At 43.9% G+C, this 15,664-nt stretch overlaps 1 pseudogene; it reads right to left on the reverse strand.

Moving 5' to 3' along the window:
• Positions 1 to 321: 321 nt before the first annotated feature.
• Positions 322 to 5,962, reverse strand: LOC136579807 (ankyrin repeat and SOCS box protein 12-like; annotated as a pseudogene).
• Between the last annotated feature and the right edge of the window lie 9,702 nt (positions 5,963 to 15,664).

The raw sequence follows: 15,664 nt of genomic DNA on the forward strand, positions 1-15,664 counted from the left end.
TCATATTTAATGCACGATGTATATTACAAAGTGCATTAATATGGCCATACAGAAGTGTATAACCCCACTTGCTTTCACGGGACAACCCCTTTAAGAGTAAAGCCAAGCAGGCTTCACTATGCCAACTAAGTCAACAGAAGTTATGCAAATAATGCAATACAGGAAGCTCTGCTGTTTCTGTAACTCTGTTTGTGCAATTTTGTAGCCATCAGACTTTCATGACATGTCCTGTGAATATGCCATGAAAGTGTTAACAAACCTTGCAACATGTCTAGGCTATTAATGACTCTAAAATAATATATTTGTTCATCATTTCTAGCTAGGAGTCTTGGTGCGCCCCTTTATTTAGGTAGTGATTGCTGACAAGCATTGCAGCTTTGTGTGATCTTATTGTCATCAGTCCACAATAAATGCAGGATTAGATAAGAAGGTAAAGGCAGTATTATAGGATGTGCACAGTAAGTTAGGGATTCTTTGGTTTGTCTTCAGCATCATCTTCCTCTTCTGCAGTGGTTACCATGAGCAGTCACTTGAGGTCCACTCATCTGCTGGTCGTAGTTGGGTTAGATAACGGTATCCATGGCCACAAAGCTAAGGAACAAAACAGACATTTATTTAGTTGATACTAGCTGGTAGGGTACATGCAGATGGGCAGAAGGATTGCACGTGTGCCGCAATCCTATGCAGACAGCCGCGATTTGACCTTGTGAAAACCTGTGCGATAAACAAATTGCGGAGGCCCGCACACAAATGTCACTGGTGACGCGTTGGCACATAGCAGAGCAGAGACAAGACGCCAGGAGGGGGTTAGCCACAGGTCAGGGCAGGGGCACAGGGAGCATCCTGCCGCGAGAATTCTAGCAGCGGGATCCGAACCGGCCGTCTGCAGTGACCTGTAGACAAACAGAAAGAAAAACAGGAGGAAATGGTACAACTAATACTTGTAGATATAGTGACAGACAAAGATATGGGAAGAATCATGTCATCTTCTGTTAAAGAAAGTCTCTTATTGTATCTCAGACTAGATTCACTCCACGTTTGCATCATGCATGCAGACATTCTGGTATAAATATCTAACATACCTAGTAGCTATCCATAGCCAAACACATGTCATAAGAGTGACTTTTAGTGTACATTTGGCTGGTATTCTTTGGTGTCGCTTTCTTTAAACTGTATTTAAAATCTGTGCTATGGAGTATAAGAGTATACGAAAAGAAAAGTGTTCTATGTTCTTTCAATGGGAATCAATGGCAAATGTACACAACTGTACAGACATAACATGGTATGCCTTAGGCTTCATTCACACAGGTGCGATGATTTTTGGCCGGCTGTGCCACAGCCACAGCGTGGCCGAAAATCACGTGAACGAGAGGCAGCCGTGACCGAGTCACAGCTGCATCTCCAATTTATGCGTTAGATCTCATGGCGCGGGGTGACGTGTATACACCGCACCCGAAATACTGTAGGGCGGAGGGAGAAAGTTTAGCTCTGCTAAACTGCCTCCCTTTCTCCGCGCCTTACTGGCTCCTAGCAATGGTGGGGGTGAGATGGGGCGGGAGCTAGATTTTTAAAATCCCACCCCATCTCTGCCCCTTGCCATCTGCCAGCAATGGGAGGGGGCAGGGTGCTACTCACTCACCCGGTCCTTCCCCTCCTTTTTGCCCACAGCCAGCAAGGGGTGAGAAGGAGGAGGGAAGGGGAGGGAGAATAGCAGAGCCGCTGCTAAACTCCCTCCCACCTCCCTTTTTCCGGGCAGCTCTCAGAGGCTCCCACAGGAGTCTATTGGAGTGGTGTATTCCGTCCGGGAAAGATAGGACCAGAACTATGCACTATCTTTGCCAGCCAGCTGTTTTTATGCCCCGGCAAAACAGCCATCTGAACTGAGGCAATGGAAGCCAATGCCTCAGATGGGTGGCTTATATCAGCCGGCCGTAAAAATGCGGCCAATATATGCCTCTGTGAATTCAGCTTTACTGTGATTAAATGTGCAGGGCTCATTAGTGAATATATCAAAGCATACACTATACAACTGTGACTGTATCAAAGGACACCAACGATGTGCCATAAATGTCTTATAGGTGGGATTTCCACCTTTGGGACCTTCACCTACTGGGAGTACAGAGACCCCTGACACCCGTTCTGTGGGGTCAGACAGCCTCCACATTCAGGCAGAGATAGAACTGGAGAGGACTGCATAATCCTGAAGATACGGCATAAATGTATTTAATGGTAAAACCCCTACGATCCAGCAGTAACTGAGAGAACCTCTAGGAATATCCAGTGACTAAATATGCCTAAAATTAAAGCTTCACATTGATAACTACCGGAGGATATAGGTCATAATGTCGTGCCAGTTTCTCTGGGCTATACGGCATATTATGGTACTGTAAGTATTCCATCAGCTCATTAGGGATTTCCAGCTGATGGATGAGACGAAGCTTCCCCACTTGTTTCAGCCGCCTTCTTATAGCAATACGACACTGAGACTTCAGGGATCTCGGATGAGCTGTACAGAAGATAAGACCAGAGTACAGGATGAGAATGTAGTCTGACACTACTGTACAGTACAGCGATCTATACAGGAAGAAAGTATATTAGAATTAGTCCAAAGAAGTAAAAATATGTTCAAAATAAGTTAATCACAGCAGGGGCGTAAGCTAAAGACTCTGGGGCCCTGGTGCAAAAGTTCACCTTGCCACTCAACTTCCCCCACCCCACTGCCTTACCTGTACCCAAATCTAAATTGTGATGCATGCAGTTGCAAAACAAATTTACATACATGATCTAGCCCCTTGGCATTGGCTTTCCAAACATGACGCATTTCCTGGACTACTTGAAAATCAGTTTGCAGCCCCTTAGACTGCTTTCATAATTTTTGTTGCATTTTCAAATCACAATTAAAAAACACATCCAAAAACTGCATATCGTATTCAAAAAAACACACGTGCTTTTAAGACACTGCAAACACTATTAACCCCTTCCAATCCACTGTCTGATGTCTAAAGACAATATGATTTAAGGCTGCACAGCTCCGATGTTGGAAGACATCCGTCGGGGTTCTCTTACTGTATATGGCCAGCCTCTCTGCTGTCGGAGCCTATCCAACGTGTCACCTCATGCAGTGCAGGCTTTAGCCAGCATATAGCACCGTTGTATAACGGCAGAAAAAGAGTAAGACCCCTAGGAAAACCAGGATACAAATTGGATTGGAAAGGGTTAAAAAACGCATGTGGATTTAAACAATACATGCATTAATTTAAAACCGCATGCAGGTTTCTGATGTGTTTTTTAATTGTGTGTAAAATATTCAATCAAATACAGTAAATATCCAGTTTATACCAGTATGCTCCATATCACTATATACAGGACTAGCAGATATACCTGGCTTTGCCCGAGTTAATTTGAAGGTGTTTACATGTTTTTCACACAGAAACTTTTATGAAGTCAAGGTTACTTTAGAGGAACCGAAGTATGTATACACATAAAGGGAGCGTTAGATTCTCGTCAGACTGCATGTACCGATGTCCCTCTGCAGAATGTGCCACCCCTCCCACTCCCTTCACTTATGACCTAAAGAATGCTCGTGCCAAATTTCATGCTTGTATGACACTGGGAAGTTAAATTACATAGGGGTGCACTTACTTTTGCATTTAGCGCTGAATAATCAAGTTGTGACCCCTTTACTTTTGCTATTTAGGACCTGAAGAAATCACCTGCCAAATTTCATATTTGTATGACATCGGGAAGAGAATTAGATTAGGTACATTACACAGGGGAGCCAAGACTTTTGCACTTAGCATTGAATAATCAAGTTGTGACCCTTTTATGTTTCCTATTTCGGTCCTAAAGGATGTTCGGGCCAAATTTCACGCTTGTACAACACCGGGAAGTTACATTAAATTGGGGTGCTAATACTTTTGCAAATAGCATTGAATTTTTGGGCTGTGACCCTTTTACTTTTTCTATTTAGGACCTGAAGAATGCTCCTGCCAAATTTCATGTTTGTATGATCTCGAGACATTAGAGAATAAGATTGGATACATTACACAGGGGTGCGAATACTTTTGCACTTAGCATTGAAAAATCAAGTTGTGACCCCTTTATGTTTCCTATTTAGGACCTAAAGAATGGACGTGCTAAATTTCACGATTGTAAGACACCGGGAAGTTAGAGAATTAGATTAGGTACAGTACATAGGTGTGCCAATACTTTTGCACTTAGCATTGAATAATCAAGTTATGACCCCTTTACTTTTCCTATTTACAACGTAAAGAATGGTTGTACCAAATTTCATGCTTATACAACACCGGAAAGTTAGAGAATTAGATTAGGTACATTACATAGGGGTGCCAATATCTTTGCACTTAGCATTGAATAATCAAGTTGTGACCCATTTACTTTGCCTATATAGGACCTAAAGAATGGTTATACCAAATTGCATGTTTGTAGGACATTGGGACGTTAGAGAATTAGATTAGATACATTACATAGGGGTGCGAATACTTTTGCACTTAGCATGGAATAATCGAGTTTTGACCCATTTACTTTTCCTATTTACGACCCAAAGAATGCTCCTTTCAAATTTCATGTTTGTACAACATTGGGAAGTTAGAGAATTAGAGGTGAGTCAGTCAGTCAGAGAGGGCTTTTACCTTTATCTATATAGATGTATAACTTATACCAGCTGCACATATATAGTTATATACAGAAGATTACCCAGGCTATAAATAAATGTGAACTCTCTACCCTTGACAAGATGTTTACCCATTTGTGTTATTTAGGCTTCTTGTGAGTTTTTTTTTAATAGGATTACAAATAGCCAAAGCAATTGTCAGGACAAGCACTCCAGACCCCACAGAAGAGCAATTTGGGGAGCTCTCCATTGTACATTAAAGAATGCGCTGGCATTATCTATTACCTGAAGCTTAGAGGAATCGTACTTGACTGCAGTCACTGAACTCATTGTGCATTTATTAACCTAGTAAGTTGCTGTTAGCTATATAGTGCCATTAAGCAGCCATGTGTGCCTGTCTTCTCAGTGAGGAGAGAGGAATAAGCAGTCAGACAACTCTGGCAACGGTCTATCTCAGATTTTACATACAAGATCCTCTATTGAGAAGAAACAGATGTCATTACCCTTCTCTCTGTTCAGAAGTCTTGTGGCATCATTATCAACGCCGAGAAGGGCTTCCTGTATATCCGATAAGTACATATTAGCACCAAACTGGATGAGAAGTTTCACAAATGGGGCTTCATAGTTCTTTTCAAGACACATCCCTAGTACTGATGTAGCATCTGGAGTACTGGTTAATAAATCACGGTGGGAACTGTTATAATCGGGGTCAGCCCCATAAAGAAGCAACATTCTAAAGCATTCAAAATCTGCATTTTCTGCAGCAATGTACAAGGGTTTAGATGATATCAGATCCTCATCAGAATCGGCGTTTGCTCCATACTCCAACAGCAGCTTGAGGAAATCGATGTAACCTCCTTCAAAAAGTATGTGTAGCACAGAGCACCTGTCAAGCAGAATCCTTGGGTTGGCTCCAGCTTTTAACAATTCTTCAATACATCTAGTATAGTTGCAAGATATAGCAACTTGAAGACAACGCGTTAGCACGTTCCCACTGGTTTTTCCTGATAAGTTTCTTGGCTTTATTCTTGGACAGTAACGCACGTAGTTCTTCTGCTCTACAAGCCCTTATAGCTGTGCAGGCTTTACGATGCAGCGCCAACTCCTTTATAGAGCGAAGAAAGGCTAACATGATGACACTTTGTATCGAGGTAGAATGTCCGTGACCGTATATGTACAATACAAAGTAACGGGTTACGTATCTCTGCGCTCTTCAGATGAAAGCAAAGTCTCCTTCATTTCAGAGTCTGAACAGGTTAATAAAGTCTCCTCCCAGCAATCCGCCGAGTAATTTCCTGAAGGTTTACCGTGCGCCGACTGATTCTTCATGCTGATGGGACCTTGGATGACATCACAGCCACGTGACGGACAGGAGGCAATGGGTTGGGCAGAAGCGAGAGCGCAGTTGTAGAAGCAGCTGCTGTTTATGTAGATGACGCTTGTTTGGAATGAAATTCATAAAACATCTGGAATATTTCTTTTTGGTTTGGTAGGTCGGACGTGCTAAGGAGGGAAAGTCATGTGAAGGGAACTGCAGCCATCCTACATCTCATTCAATGTAACACCTCATTCTTATCTTACAGGGTCATATTATATTTATCACATACATCAGTATTGCTAATTTCATACACCATTATTAACTGATCTGTGATAAGAAAAAATTGTCAGTCTAACAATTTCCACACTTTACCCCTTAAGGACCAGACAGATTTGCATAATCCCTCTTCATATGCCCTACTGGCGGTTTTAAATTTGGGTGTCTCTTTTTTTTTTACTGGATGATCTGCTGCCATCGTAGCAGAAAGAGACCACTTCCAGAACATGTTCCTTGCCTCAGTGATAGCAGCTGTCCCATGACACTAAGAGCGTTTTTTCTTTTACTTCTCACAAGCTTGTTCTGAACTTTGCAATTGGGTTTTACTATTAATCTCTTACAGGGGCCATAACAAAAAATTAAAATCCATGTTCTGGGGTTCCCTAGGGCCTGTGTGCCATACCATCATGTACGCATCCATGCCTTCTTGGTCAAGTACATTATTGCTATTTCAATATAGGGCAGCAGTATTGAGATATAGCCCTGGATCCGTCTTTTTGACCACACCCTGTATAGCAGCATAGCTTTTAATGCGGCTCAGTGCTGTCCATTGAAGCAAACAGACAGCACACAGCCCAAAAATAGGGTCATGTGCAACTAGCCTAAGGCTAATTTCACATGGGCGAGCGTGATATTGGGCCGTGAAACTCTGCCCAATATCACGCTAGGGAACATGCAATAGTCCCACAGACATGAGGCATTTTTGTGTCAAATAGCGATCTTCATTATTTTCATTGGGAAACCTTGCATCACATCGCACTCGTGTGCACCTCGCATACTGACTGTGCAATGTTTTTTATGGACCTATTAAAATCAATGGGCGGGGCATTCCGCGGGAACGACCAAAGATAGGACATGCAGCATTTTTTGGCGCAGCATGATGCAGAAAAAAATTGCTCATGTATATGACGCCACTCAAAAGAAGGTGGGTACGATATTTGTGCATCTCGTTTTGCACAAGTGTCGCACGATTTTCTCAGCTGTGTGAAGGCAGCCTAAAGGTGCTTTTACATGGCCTGATTATCATTCGAATTCCTGTGATCCAGCGAGAATCTGAGGGATTATCGTCCAGTGTAAATGCATGAACCGAGAGTACAACAAATGAGAAGCCATTCATTTCTTGTTCTTCGTTCAGAAAACAGAACAGCGTATCGTTCCATGTAAACAGGCAATCATTCACTTATGAACAACTGTCTGCTTACTGTGAATGGAGGCGGCAGGTCGGAGCGATGCACCGGCCATTACTTCTCCATTCAGTCAGCGATACTCTTTCCTGTGTAAAAGCACAGGAACAACTGTAGTGGCCCAGTGGGTCCTACAGAACACTCACAGCACACTTGTCCTGTCTCACCTGTCTGTATGCCATCCATGGATACAGAAGGCACCGTCTGTAGGACAGACTCTGTGTCTCCCCTTCTGCTCTAAGCCTAGAGCTTAACACTGATGTCAGCTGGTCTCTCATTGGCTGTCAGTCTGGTTCAATTTTACTGGTGCAGATTCCAAAGGTGGGTAAGCAGCTTCACAAGTCCCTATGTAGGAGGAGGAGTCCAAAAAGTGCGGGAACTGGGAGAGGTTATAAAAGAGAGTTACAGTGAGCAGTTAGGCAGACTCAGACAGGTGTGAGAGATTAGAGGTTGCAGTTCAGTTGGCGGAGAGGAGGAGTCAGTTACAGCACATTTGTCATCCAGGGTGGAGTGAGGTGAAAACCCACTCCCTTGGCATCACACAGCGGAGGAAAAAGGAGAACCTTTCTACCATCTTCTACAAACAGTGAGTCATAGCTAACCAGTGAACTCAAAGCCAGGGTTAGCATTACAGCCACTTTTCCCTCTGCTTCATCAATCCTTCACTAGAAACTAAATCACTTCTTCATTCAAATTTACTAGTGGGGAAATTGCCTAATTAATCAATCTTCAGGAAAGGAAGTGAGAGAGCATTGAAGTCAGAGTATCCTCAATTCAATAGCACTGTATCTTATTGTTGTGCTCAATTGCCTGCTTAGTGCTGCATCTCTGTGTACCTGTTACAAATATGTTTGCAAGTAACTGTGAATTCAACTTGTTGTTGCAAATCCCAAAAGTTAGTTAATCTGCGCACTCTCAGATTGCTAAACCATTACTGGACTCGACTCCGTTATTTCTGCGCCATGTCACCCCGAAGGTCCTGATAGAGTGCTGGCAACACGTGGCAAAAACTAGGCCTCCGGCCATATATACAGTAAGTTCTTTGGGGCGTTACAACCCCCCAAATCTTGGCATCCTACGAACTTGATAGTTCCTTTTGTTCCTTTCAAGTATAAAATAAAGATGTTGGTTGTAGGAGATAACCCTGCTGGTAACCAGCCGGCCATCAATGACCCTGCAGATGTTGCTGCGCCAGTTAATGCTGCTGCACCAGTTATTGCGCCTGCAGAATAAGCTCCTGTGACTACTAGCACCTCCAGTTTTGCGCCACTTACCATGCCCTATTACCTAGGAGCGCCATGGCTGCCCAAGTACAGTGGCGAGCGCCATACTCTTAGAATTTAAGCGTAAAATGGGAGCAGTGTTTTGTTTGTATTTATTAGCTATAGAACAGAAAGTGGAAATTCTCATAGGTCAATTAGAAGGTCCCGTTGCTAGAGAAGTTAAAACATGGTCGCGGGAACACAAAAAGACAGTAGAAGACATTACGGATAGGCTGCAGACTATCTTTGATAAATGCACTATGTCAGAGATAAAGAAACGCTTCTTTAACAAAAGACAGAAAGTTTGGGAGACTCTGAGAGAATACACACTGTCCCTGCAGGAGGACATGAAGGCCATAATAAGGACTGACCCTAAAGAGGCTGCTGGTGCAGACCAGGCTCTTAGGGAACAGTTTATTGAGGGCTCATTAGCGGAGACTCTCAGAAACCAGATGAAGATGCTGTCGGTGCAGTACCCCGATAGTACATTTTTGCAATTTAAAGAACTGGCCAATACTATTCTGGGTACGAAGCCCTAGACTACTGAGGGGGAGGAGCTTAAGAAGGGGATGAGTGTGTTGTGTGAAGAAAGCTTGTCCTGCCCCCCACAAGAGTGACGTGTAGAGACAGGCAGAGCAATTTAGTGGTGATAAGTCTGCTCCACTGCTCGAAATGCAGAAGCAAATGACCGAGCTGACTCGTAACGTTGCCTTGCTGTGTCAGAAAGTCAGCGAGCTAGAAAGCCCAAGTTCCATGCCTCAGCCATTACTATCCGAGCGCCGGTTATCACCGGGACTGCATCGGCCAGCTGGAGGTTATCCACGCCCTCACGGCCATTTTGTGAACATTGACGCCAAAACAGACATGATATCAATACATGTTACCTTTTAAACGGGCAACCCCTGGGCAGAAGGACCACACCCTGGGAGGACAGACAATAGGTCCACACGCCGCAAAAGGCATTGTTAAAAAAGTTGGCCACCGTCCAGAAATTATGCTGTATGTGGACGGTATGCCCCTGCCTGCACTTGTTGATACCGGGTCGCAAGTCATCACTATCCGCAAACGGGACTTTGAGGAATACTGGTCCCGGGAAGTCCTCAGCTGTCCACCTATGCAATTAATTAATGTTGTAGTAAGCAACGTCCTGCCCGTACCTATAGTGGGGTACTGGGAACCAACCCTCATAGCTGGGAGAGCAGAGCTACACCAGCAAGGGATACTGGTGGTAGATGTGTCCAACAACAATGCACCAATTATCACATTGGGAATGAATATCGTAAAAAATTGTTATGTTGAAATGCTGGAAGCGCTGCAGAGTAATGTGCCCCCAGCGTCCCAGGCCCAGTGAGCTGTGTTAAAGACCACTATAAAAGCCTTATCAGGTCAGCAGTGGTTTACCAATCCACAGGGCCATATGGGAAGAGCCCGTGTGAAACAGAACAGACTGGTTTTGGTCCCTCTGGAGTCTGAATTTGTTTTATGGTGCCAGACACGTCCAGATCTACATGGCCGTGCTTATGAGGTGATAGGAGAGCCCATCCCCATAGATGGTAACCGGTATTTACTGGCTGCACAGAGCCTAACCACTGTGACCAATGGGAAGGTGCTGGTCTGCCTCATCAATATTGGGAATATTCTGCACAGCTGAACAAATATACTGCTGTGGCACAAATGTCCCTACTGGAACCCACTGATGTGTTTGAGAGTGAGACTGACACTGTGTTGCAGGGGGCACAATCTGCAGAGCAGGTTCCACTCAGGCTCCCTCCTGGCTCTCTGAGCTACATATTGGGGATACTCAGACATCCCTTGATCAGATGCAGGGAATAAAGAATGTGGCTGTGGAAAAAAAGAGATAATTTTAGCCAAAATAGCCTTGATTTTGGCCAGGTCAAGGACCTCTGTCACTCTATCCCCACCAACGGCCACGTGCCAATTAGGAGAGGTATAGGCCTATCCCGCCTACCTCATATCAACAAGTCAAAAATAAAGACAACAAGTCAAGAAATGGAGGACAATCATATTATCAGGGAGAGCCATAGTCCCTGGGCTGCTCCCATAGCACTTGTGAAGAAAAAGGATTGAGGCATCAACTTCTGTGTCGATTACAAAAAGCTTAACAGTGTGACACACAAAGATGCCTATTATCTCCCTCGTATTGAGGAGTCTCTGATGGCCTTGGGTTCTGCTGCATATTTTTCCATTCAGGATCTGACTATTGGATATTGGCAGGTACCCATAAATGAGTCAGATAGGGAGAAAACTACCTTCACCACCCCTATGGGGCTATTTGAATTTAAGTGCATACCCTTCGGCCTCTGCAATGCCGCAGGCACTTTCCAAAGGTTCATGAAAAGGTGCTTGGGCCATAAAAACTGCTGTACCTAGATGATGTAATCATCTATTCTAAAACCTATGAGTAGTATACCCAACAGCTCAGAGAAGTGTTTTAAACTCTCATTGATCACAGGTTGAAGATAAAGCCATCTAAATGTAATTTGCTGCAAATTGAAGTACACTACCTTGGGCACAATGTCAGTGCCAAGGGGGTATACCCAGATCCTGATAAGGTGAACACTATAAAGAATTGGCCTACTCCTAAGACCTTAAAATATATCAGGAGCTTTCTAGGGTTTGTGGGGTATTACAGGCACTTCATCCCCAAGTTTTCGCAGATTGCGGCCCTACTACAAAAAGTCTTGCGCGGACACCCAAAAGAGACTTTCAGGAGACCCATTGCCATAAACTGGGAAAAAGAGCAAGAGCAGGCCTTCCACGTCTTAAAAGAAAGTCCAACTACTCCCCCTTATTCTTGACTATCCTGATTATACACTCCTGTTCAATCTCTATACAGATACTAGCTTTAAGGGCCTAGGCGCAGTGCTTAGCCAGGTGCAAGAGGGCAAGGAAAGGGTAGTCGCTTACGCTAGCCGCTCACAAAAAAGTGCTGAATGAAATTATCAAAATTACAGTTCCCTCAAGCTGGAACTTCTTGCACTAGTCTGGGCTGTGACTGAAAAATTCAAAGACTATCTTTCTGCCGTCACCTTTACCGTATATACAGATAACAACCCAGGTGCCCATCTGAATTCTGCAAAACCAGGGGCATTGGAATAAAAATGGTTGTCCGCCTAGCCAATTTCAGCTACACCACCACTACACCAAGTTTACAGATGCTATTCCTGTCAAAGATCTCACCGCCAGAACCACTGCTGCCATCGTTTGGAAGCATTGCATCCTCAGTTATGAATGCCCTGACTAAATACTTTCTGATAGAGGACGAGCTTTTGAATCACAACTCTTCCAAGAATTATGTGACACCTATAATTATATGAAGTTTTTTACCCCTGCTTGTTCCCCCCAAGGAAATGGACTCTGTGAAGAGTCTGTAAAGAGGCAAATTAGACCATACTAGAGTTACTCCCAACTATTCCATTCAAGCAAAGAAAATATTGGCCCACGTTACTACCGGAACTAATCTACACTTATAATAATATCCCGCATTTTTCCACAGGGTACACCATACTATTTGATCTTTGGCCACCAAGGAAGGATACCCTCCGATCTAAAACTATGAATTCAAGTAGCTGATGATCACAACCCAATTCCCAAATCAGACGGGATCTAGGACCATCAAAGAAGACTCAAGGAGGCTCAGGAAAGAAAGAAAAAGAGAAAAACAAGCTCGTGATTTTGACAAAAACATCCATGCATCTGACCTACAAGTTGGAGACCGAGTCTGGTTGAAGAAAGAACACCGTACCAGAAAATTAGACACCCATTGGTAACTCACCCCTATATAGTCATCACGGCCATATCCCCAGAAAAAGGACTCTACCGCATAGACATCCTGATGGAAAATTCAAGTTTTCCATCGTAACCGCCTTAAAATTTACCTTGCCCAACCTGCTTCACCTACGGATTCAGAAGAAGAAGAGGAAATTATCCAGTCTACTCCCCAATCAGTCCAAGAATGTCCATCTCCATTCAGCCTGGAAAACCAATTGCTCTGGTATCTGAATCCATTCTCACTAAGGATGAGCGAGTATACTCCCTAAGGCACTACTCGTTCGAGTAATGTGCCTTAGACGAGTATCTCCCTGCTCGTCCATAAAGATTCGGGGACCGCCGCGGCTGACAGGTGAGTCGCGGGGGGGAGCAGGGGAGAGCGGGCGGGAGAGAGGGAGAGAGAGAGAGATTTCCCCTCCGTTTCTCCCTGCTCTCCCCCGCAGCTCCCCGCTCCGCGGCGGCCCCCGAATCTTTGAGGACGAGCAGGGAGATACTCGTCTAAGGCACATTACTCGAACGAGTAGTGCCTTAGCGAGTATACTCGCTCATCCTTAATTCTCATGTCTAGTATACCACGCAGCGTTGCCCAATTCAGCAGGAGCATCACCATCATCTTTATCATCAAGTTCTTCCACTTCATCCAACATCATCGCCGACTCCAAGAAGAAGACTACCAGCATTGCCCACAGTCCTAAGAAGATCCACTTTGTCACAATGACAGCTACTCTGACAGATATGGCATCTCGCGCAGCAGGCGGTTGGTAAGAGTCTCTGCATAGTTTAGGCACTGACTGCTGATATTTGTATATGATGTCAATGCTTTTATATGAGAAAAACCTTACTTATGGTGATGAAATAACGAGACCAGTCCAATTGGATGCCATAAACTGAAGGCATGCAGTTTACTATGTAATGTCAGGTCATAGAGACAGTTCACTCTTGTGGATTTGGGAGTAATGCTAACAACAACAGTTACATTTGTATCCACATTGACAGTGTCAGATTTCTTACTTCTCTCAGGGTAAATAGGTTATTTGGATACAATAAAGATTTTTCCTTTACTTCGTCCGGGGCTGTCAGCGACAGGCTGGAAGGGCTTGTGCCTGGTAGATTATATTCCACTGTTAGTTAACTGTGCAAGGGGAGGTAACACTCACTATTATGATGATCTCTCTTTCTGACTGGCTCCGATTTGCTTACTCAGGGCTCAGTCACACGGGCATTTTTACGCGCGTATGTACGCACATAAAAACGTTCACACTACACGCGTAAAAGATGCGTGACCAAGTCCATTGCCACCCATATGTTCTATCTTTTGTAGGTGCGATTTTTTTTTTCTTGACGAACGCAGTACGAACGTTTTTACGCATGTATATACGCGCGTAAAAACGCCCGTGTGACTGAGCCCTCAGGATGGAGTAGAAACTCCACTACTCTCCATTCTTCCTCCCTCTATCTCTTCTTTTTTTTTTTATAACTCAATTTTATTAACATTTTAAAGGAATACATACATGAGCAGATGGTTTAAGAAATCCACAGAGAAAATTGCATAACACCCTTTTTATTTACAGTAGATTTGCCTTATTTAATCCCCATCTCATGCGTATTCTTCTTTGTAATCTTTGTATATTGTGTTAAATCTAGCTCCTGTACACCCTTCCCATTATTACAGTAATTCCCCTCTCCCTGGATGTCGTAACATTTATTAACGTTTTAAAACAAACATTAAAACTTTTTATTACTAAATAATAACTAACCCGCTATCTAAACCCCCAACGACCATCTCCTCTTCACGACCAGCCACGTCATTTTCGATATTCCCAAATTATTCATATCATCCTAACTGTAATACCACGTTGTATTGGTGAACTGCGTTATACATTCCTTGATTTCACTGGGACTAAGGGATTTTTCCATAAATTCCCTCAATTTTTGAAAACTTTTGGAGCTTGGGATTCCGCACTCCGTTTTATCTCAATTCGCTCCTCTATCTCTTCTGATGACACACTCGCTGTCTCACCGCACTATATTCCCGTTCATGAATTCATGAATGGGTGTGAGTGAGACCTGCCTCTGATTGGCTCAGGCTGAGCCAATCAGGGGCAGCTTTGAGTCACACCCCCTTCACACCCACTGCAGGCCGGCCGCGCTGAACTCCGGCTGCCGGGACAAGGTAAGTATATATATATTTTTTTATTTTAACACATTTCTGGATGAATTGCAGGGAAGGGCTTATATATTTAAGCCCTTCCCGACAATTCATCCCGCGCTCGCCCGCGGCGCATTGCTTTCAATGGAGCCGGCTGAATTGCCAGCCTTATTGAATGCAATGCGCTGGACAGCTCCGGCCCGTTTCTAATGAAACGCGGCTAGGAGCAGATTTTCGGGCGATTTTTGGGCATCGGTCACGCGATTTGCGGATGCGCATCTGTCATGCGATTCCGCAAATCGCACGAAAAAACGCCCGTGTGACTAAGGCCTTAGATTATCCTTGGAAAATCTAATAAAAATAGAATCAAAAGAGTAACAAATAAGCATCCTGTATGATGTCGACAGGCCTTTGTTACAATAGTAACTACCTAGAGTGTTCATAATTAGAGACATTACCTTTACATTCTCTTCATGATTTCTTTGGTAAGGACTTGGGAGGGGAAAGTTTTGGCTCCTGGTAAACAGACCCAGTTGTGTGTGCAGTTTAATTGGCAATACTCCATAGGAAAAAGAATGAAAATGAACTCCCTTTCAACAGGAAGTAATCTGTCTGGCTGCTGACATCTTTTGGAAGTTTTTTTTGCCGATAAATCAATGTCTGACCCTTTATAGGGGTATTTTCATCTAAGACTTTCATGGCATATCCTTTGGATATATGTAAATCTGATAGATGTAGGTCCCAGGTGGTCAGGACATGTGAGTACAGCCAAGCGAGCTTCACTATGCTGTTTCCTATAGAAGTCAACAGGAGTTATGCAAGCGGTGCAATACAGGAAGCTCTGCTGTTTCCGTAACTCTGTTTGTGCAAGTTTGCAGCCATCAGACTTTCATGACATATCCTGTGAATATGCCATGAAAGTGTTAACAAACCTTGCAACATGTCTAGGACAGTGGTTTCCAAACTTTTTCAGCCATGGAGCCCTTTTTGAAGCAAAAGTTTCTCATGGAGCCCCAAGAGGGACAGAGGGTGTGGTCAAGGCAGGGGTTA

This window comes from Eleutherodactylus coqui, chromosome 10 (assembly GCF_035609145.1).
Source record: "Eleutherodactylus coqui strain aEleCoq1 chromosome 10, aEleCoq1.hap1, whole genome shotgun sequence".
NCBI lineage: Eukaryota > Metazoa > Chordata > Amphibia > Anura > Eleutherodactylidae > Eleutherodactylus > Eleutherodactylus coqui.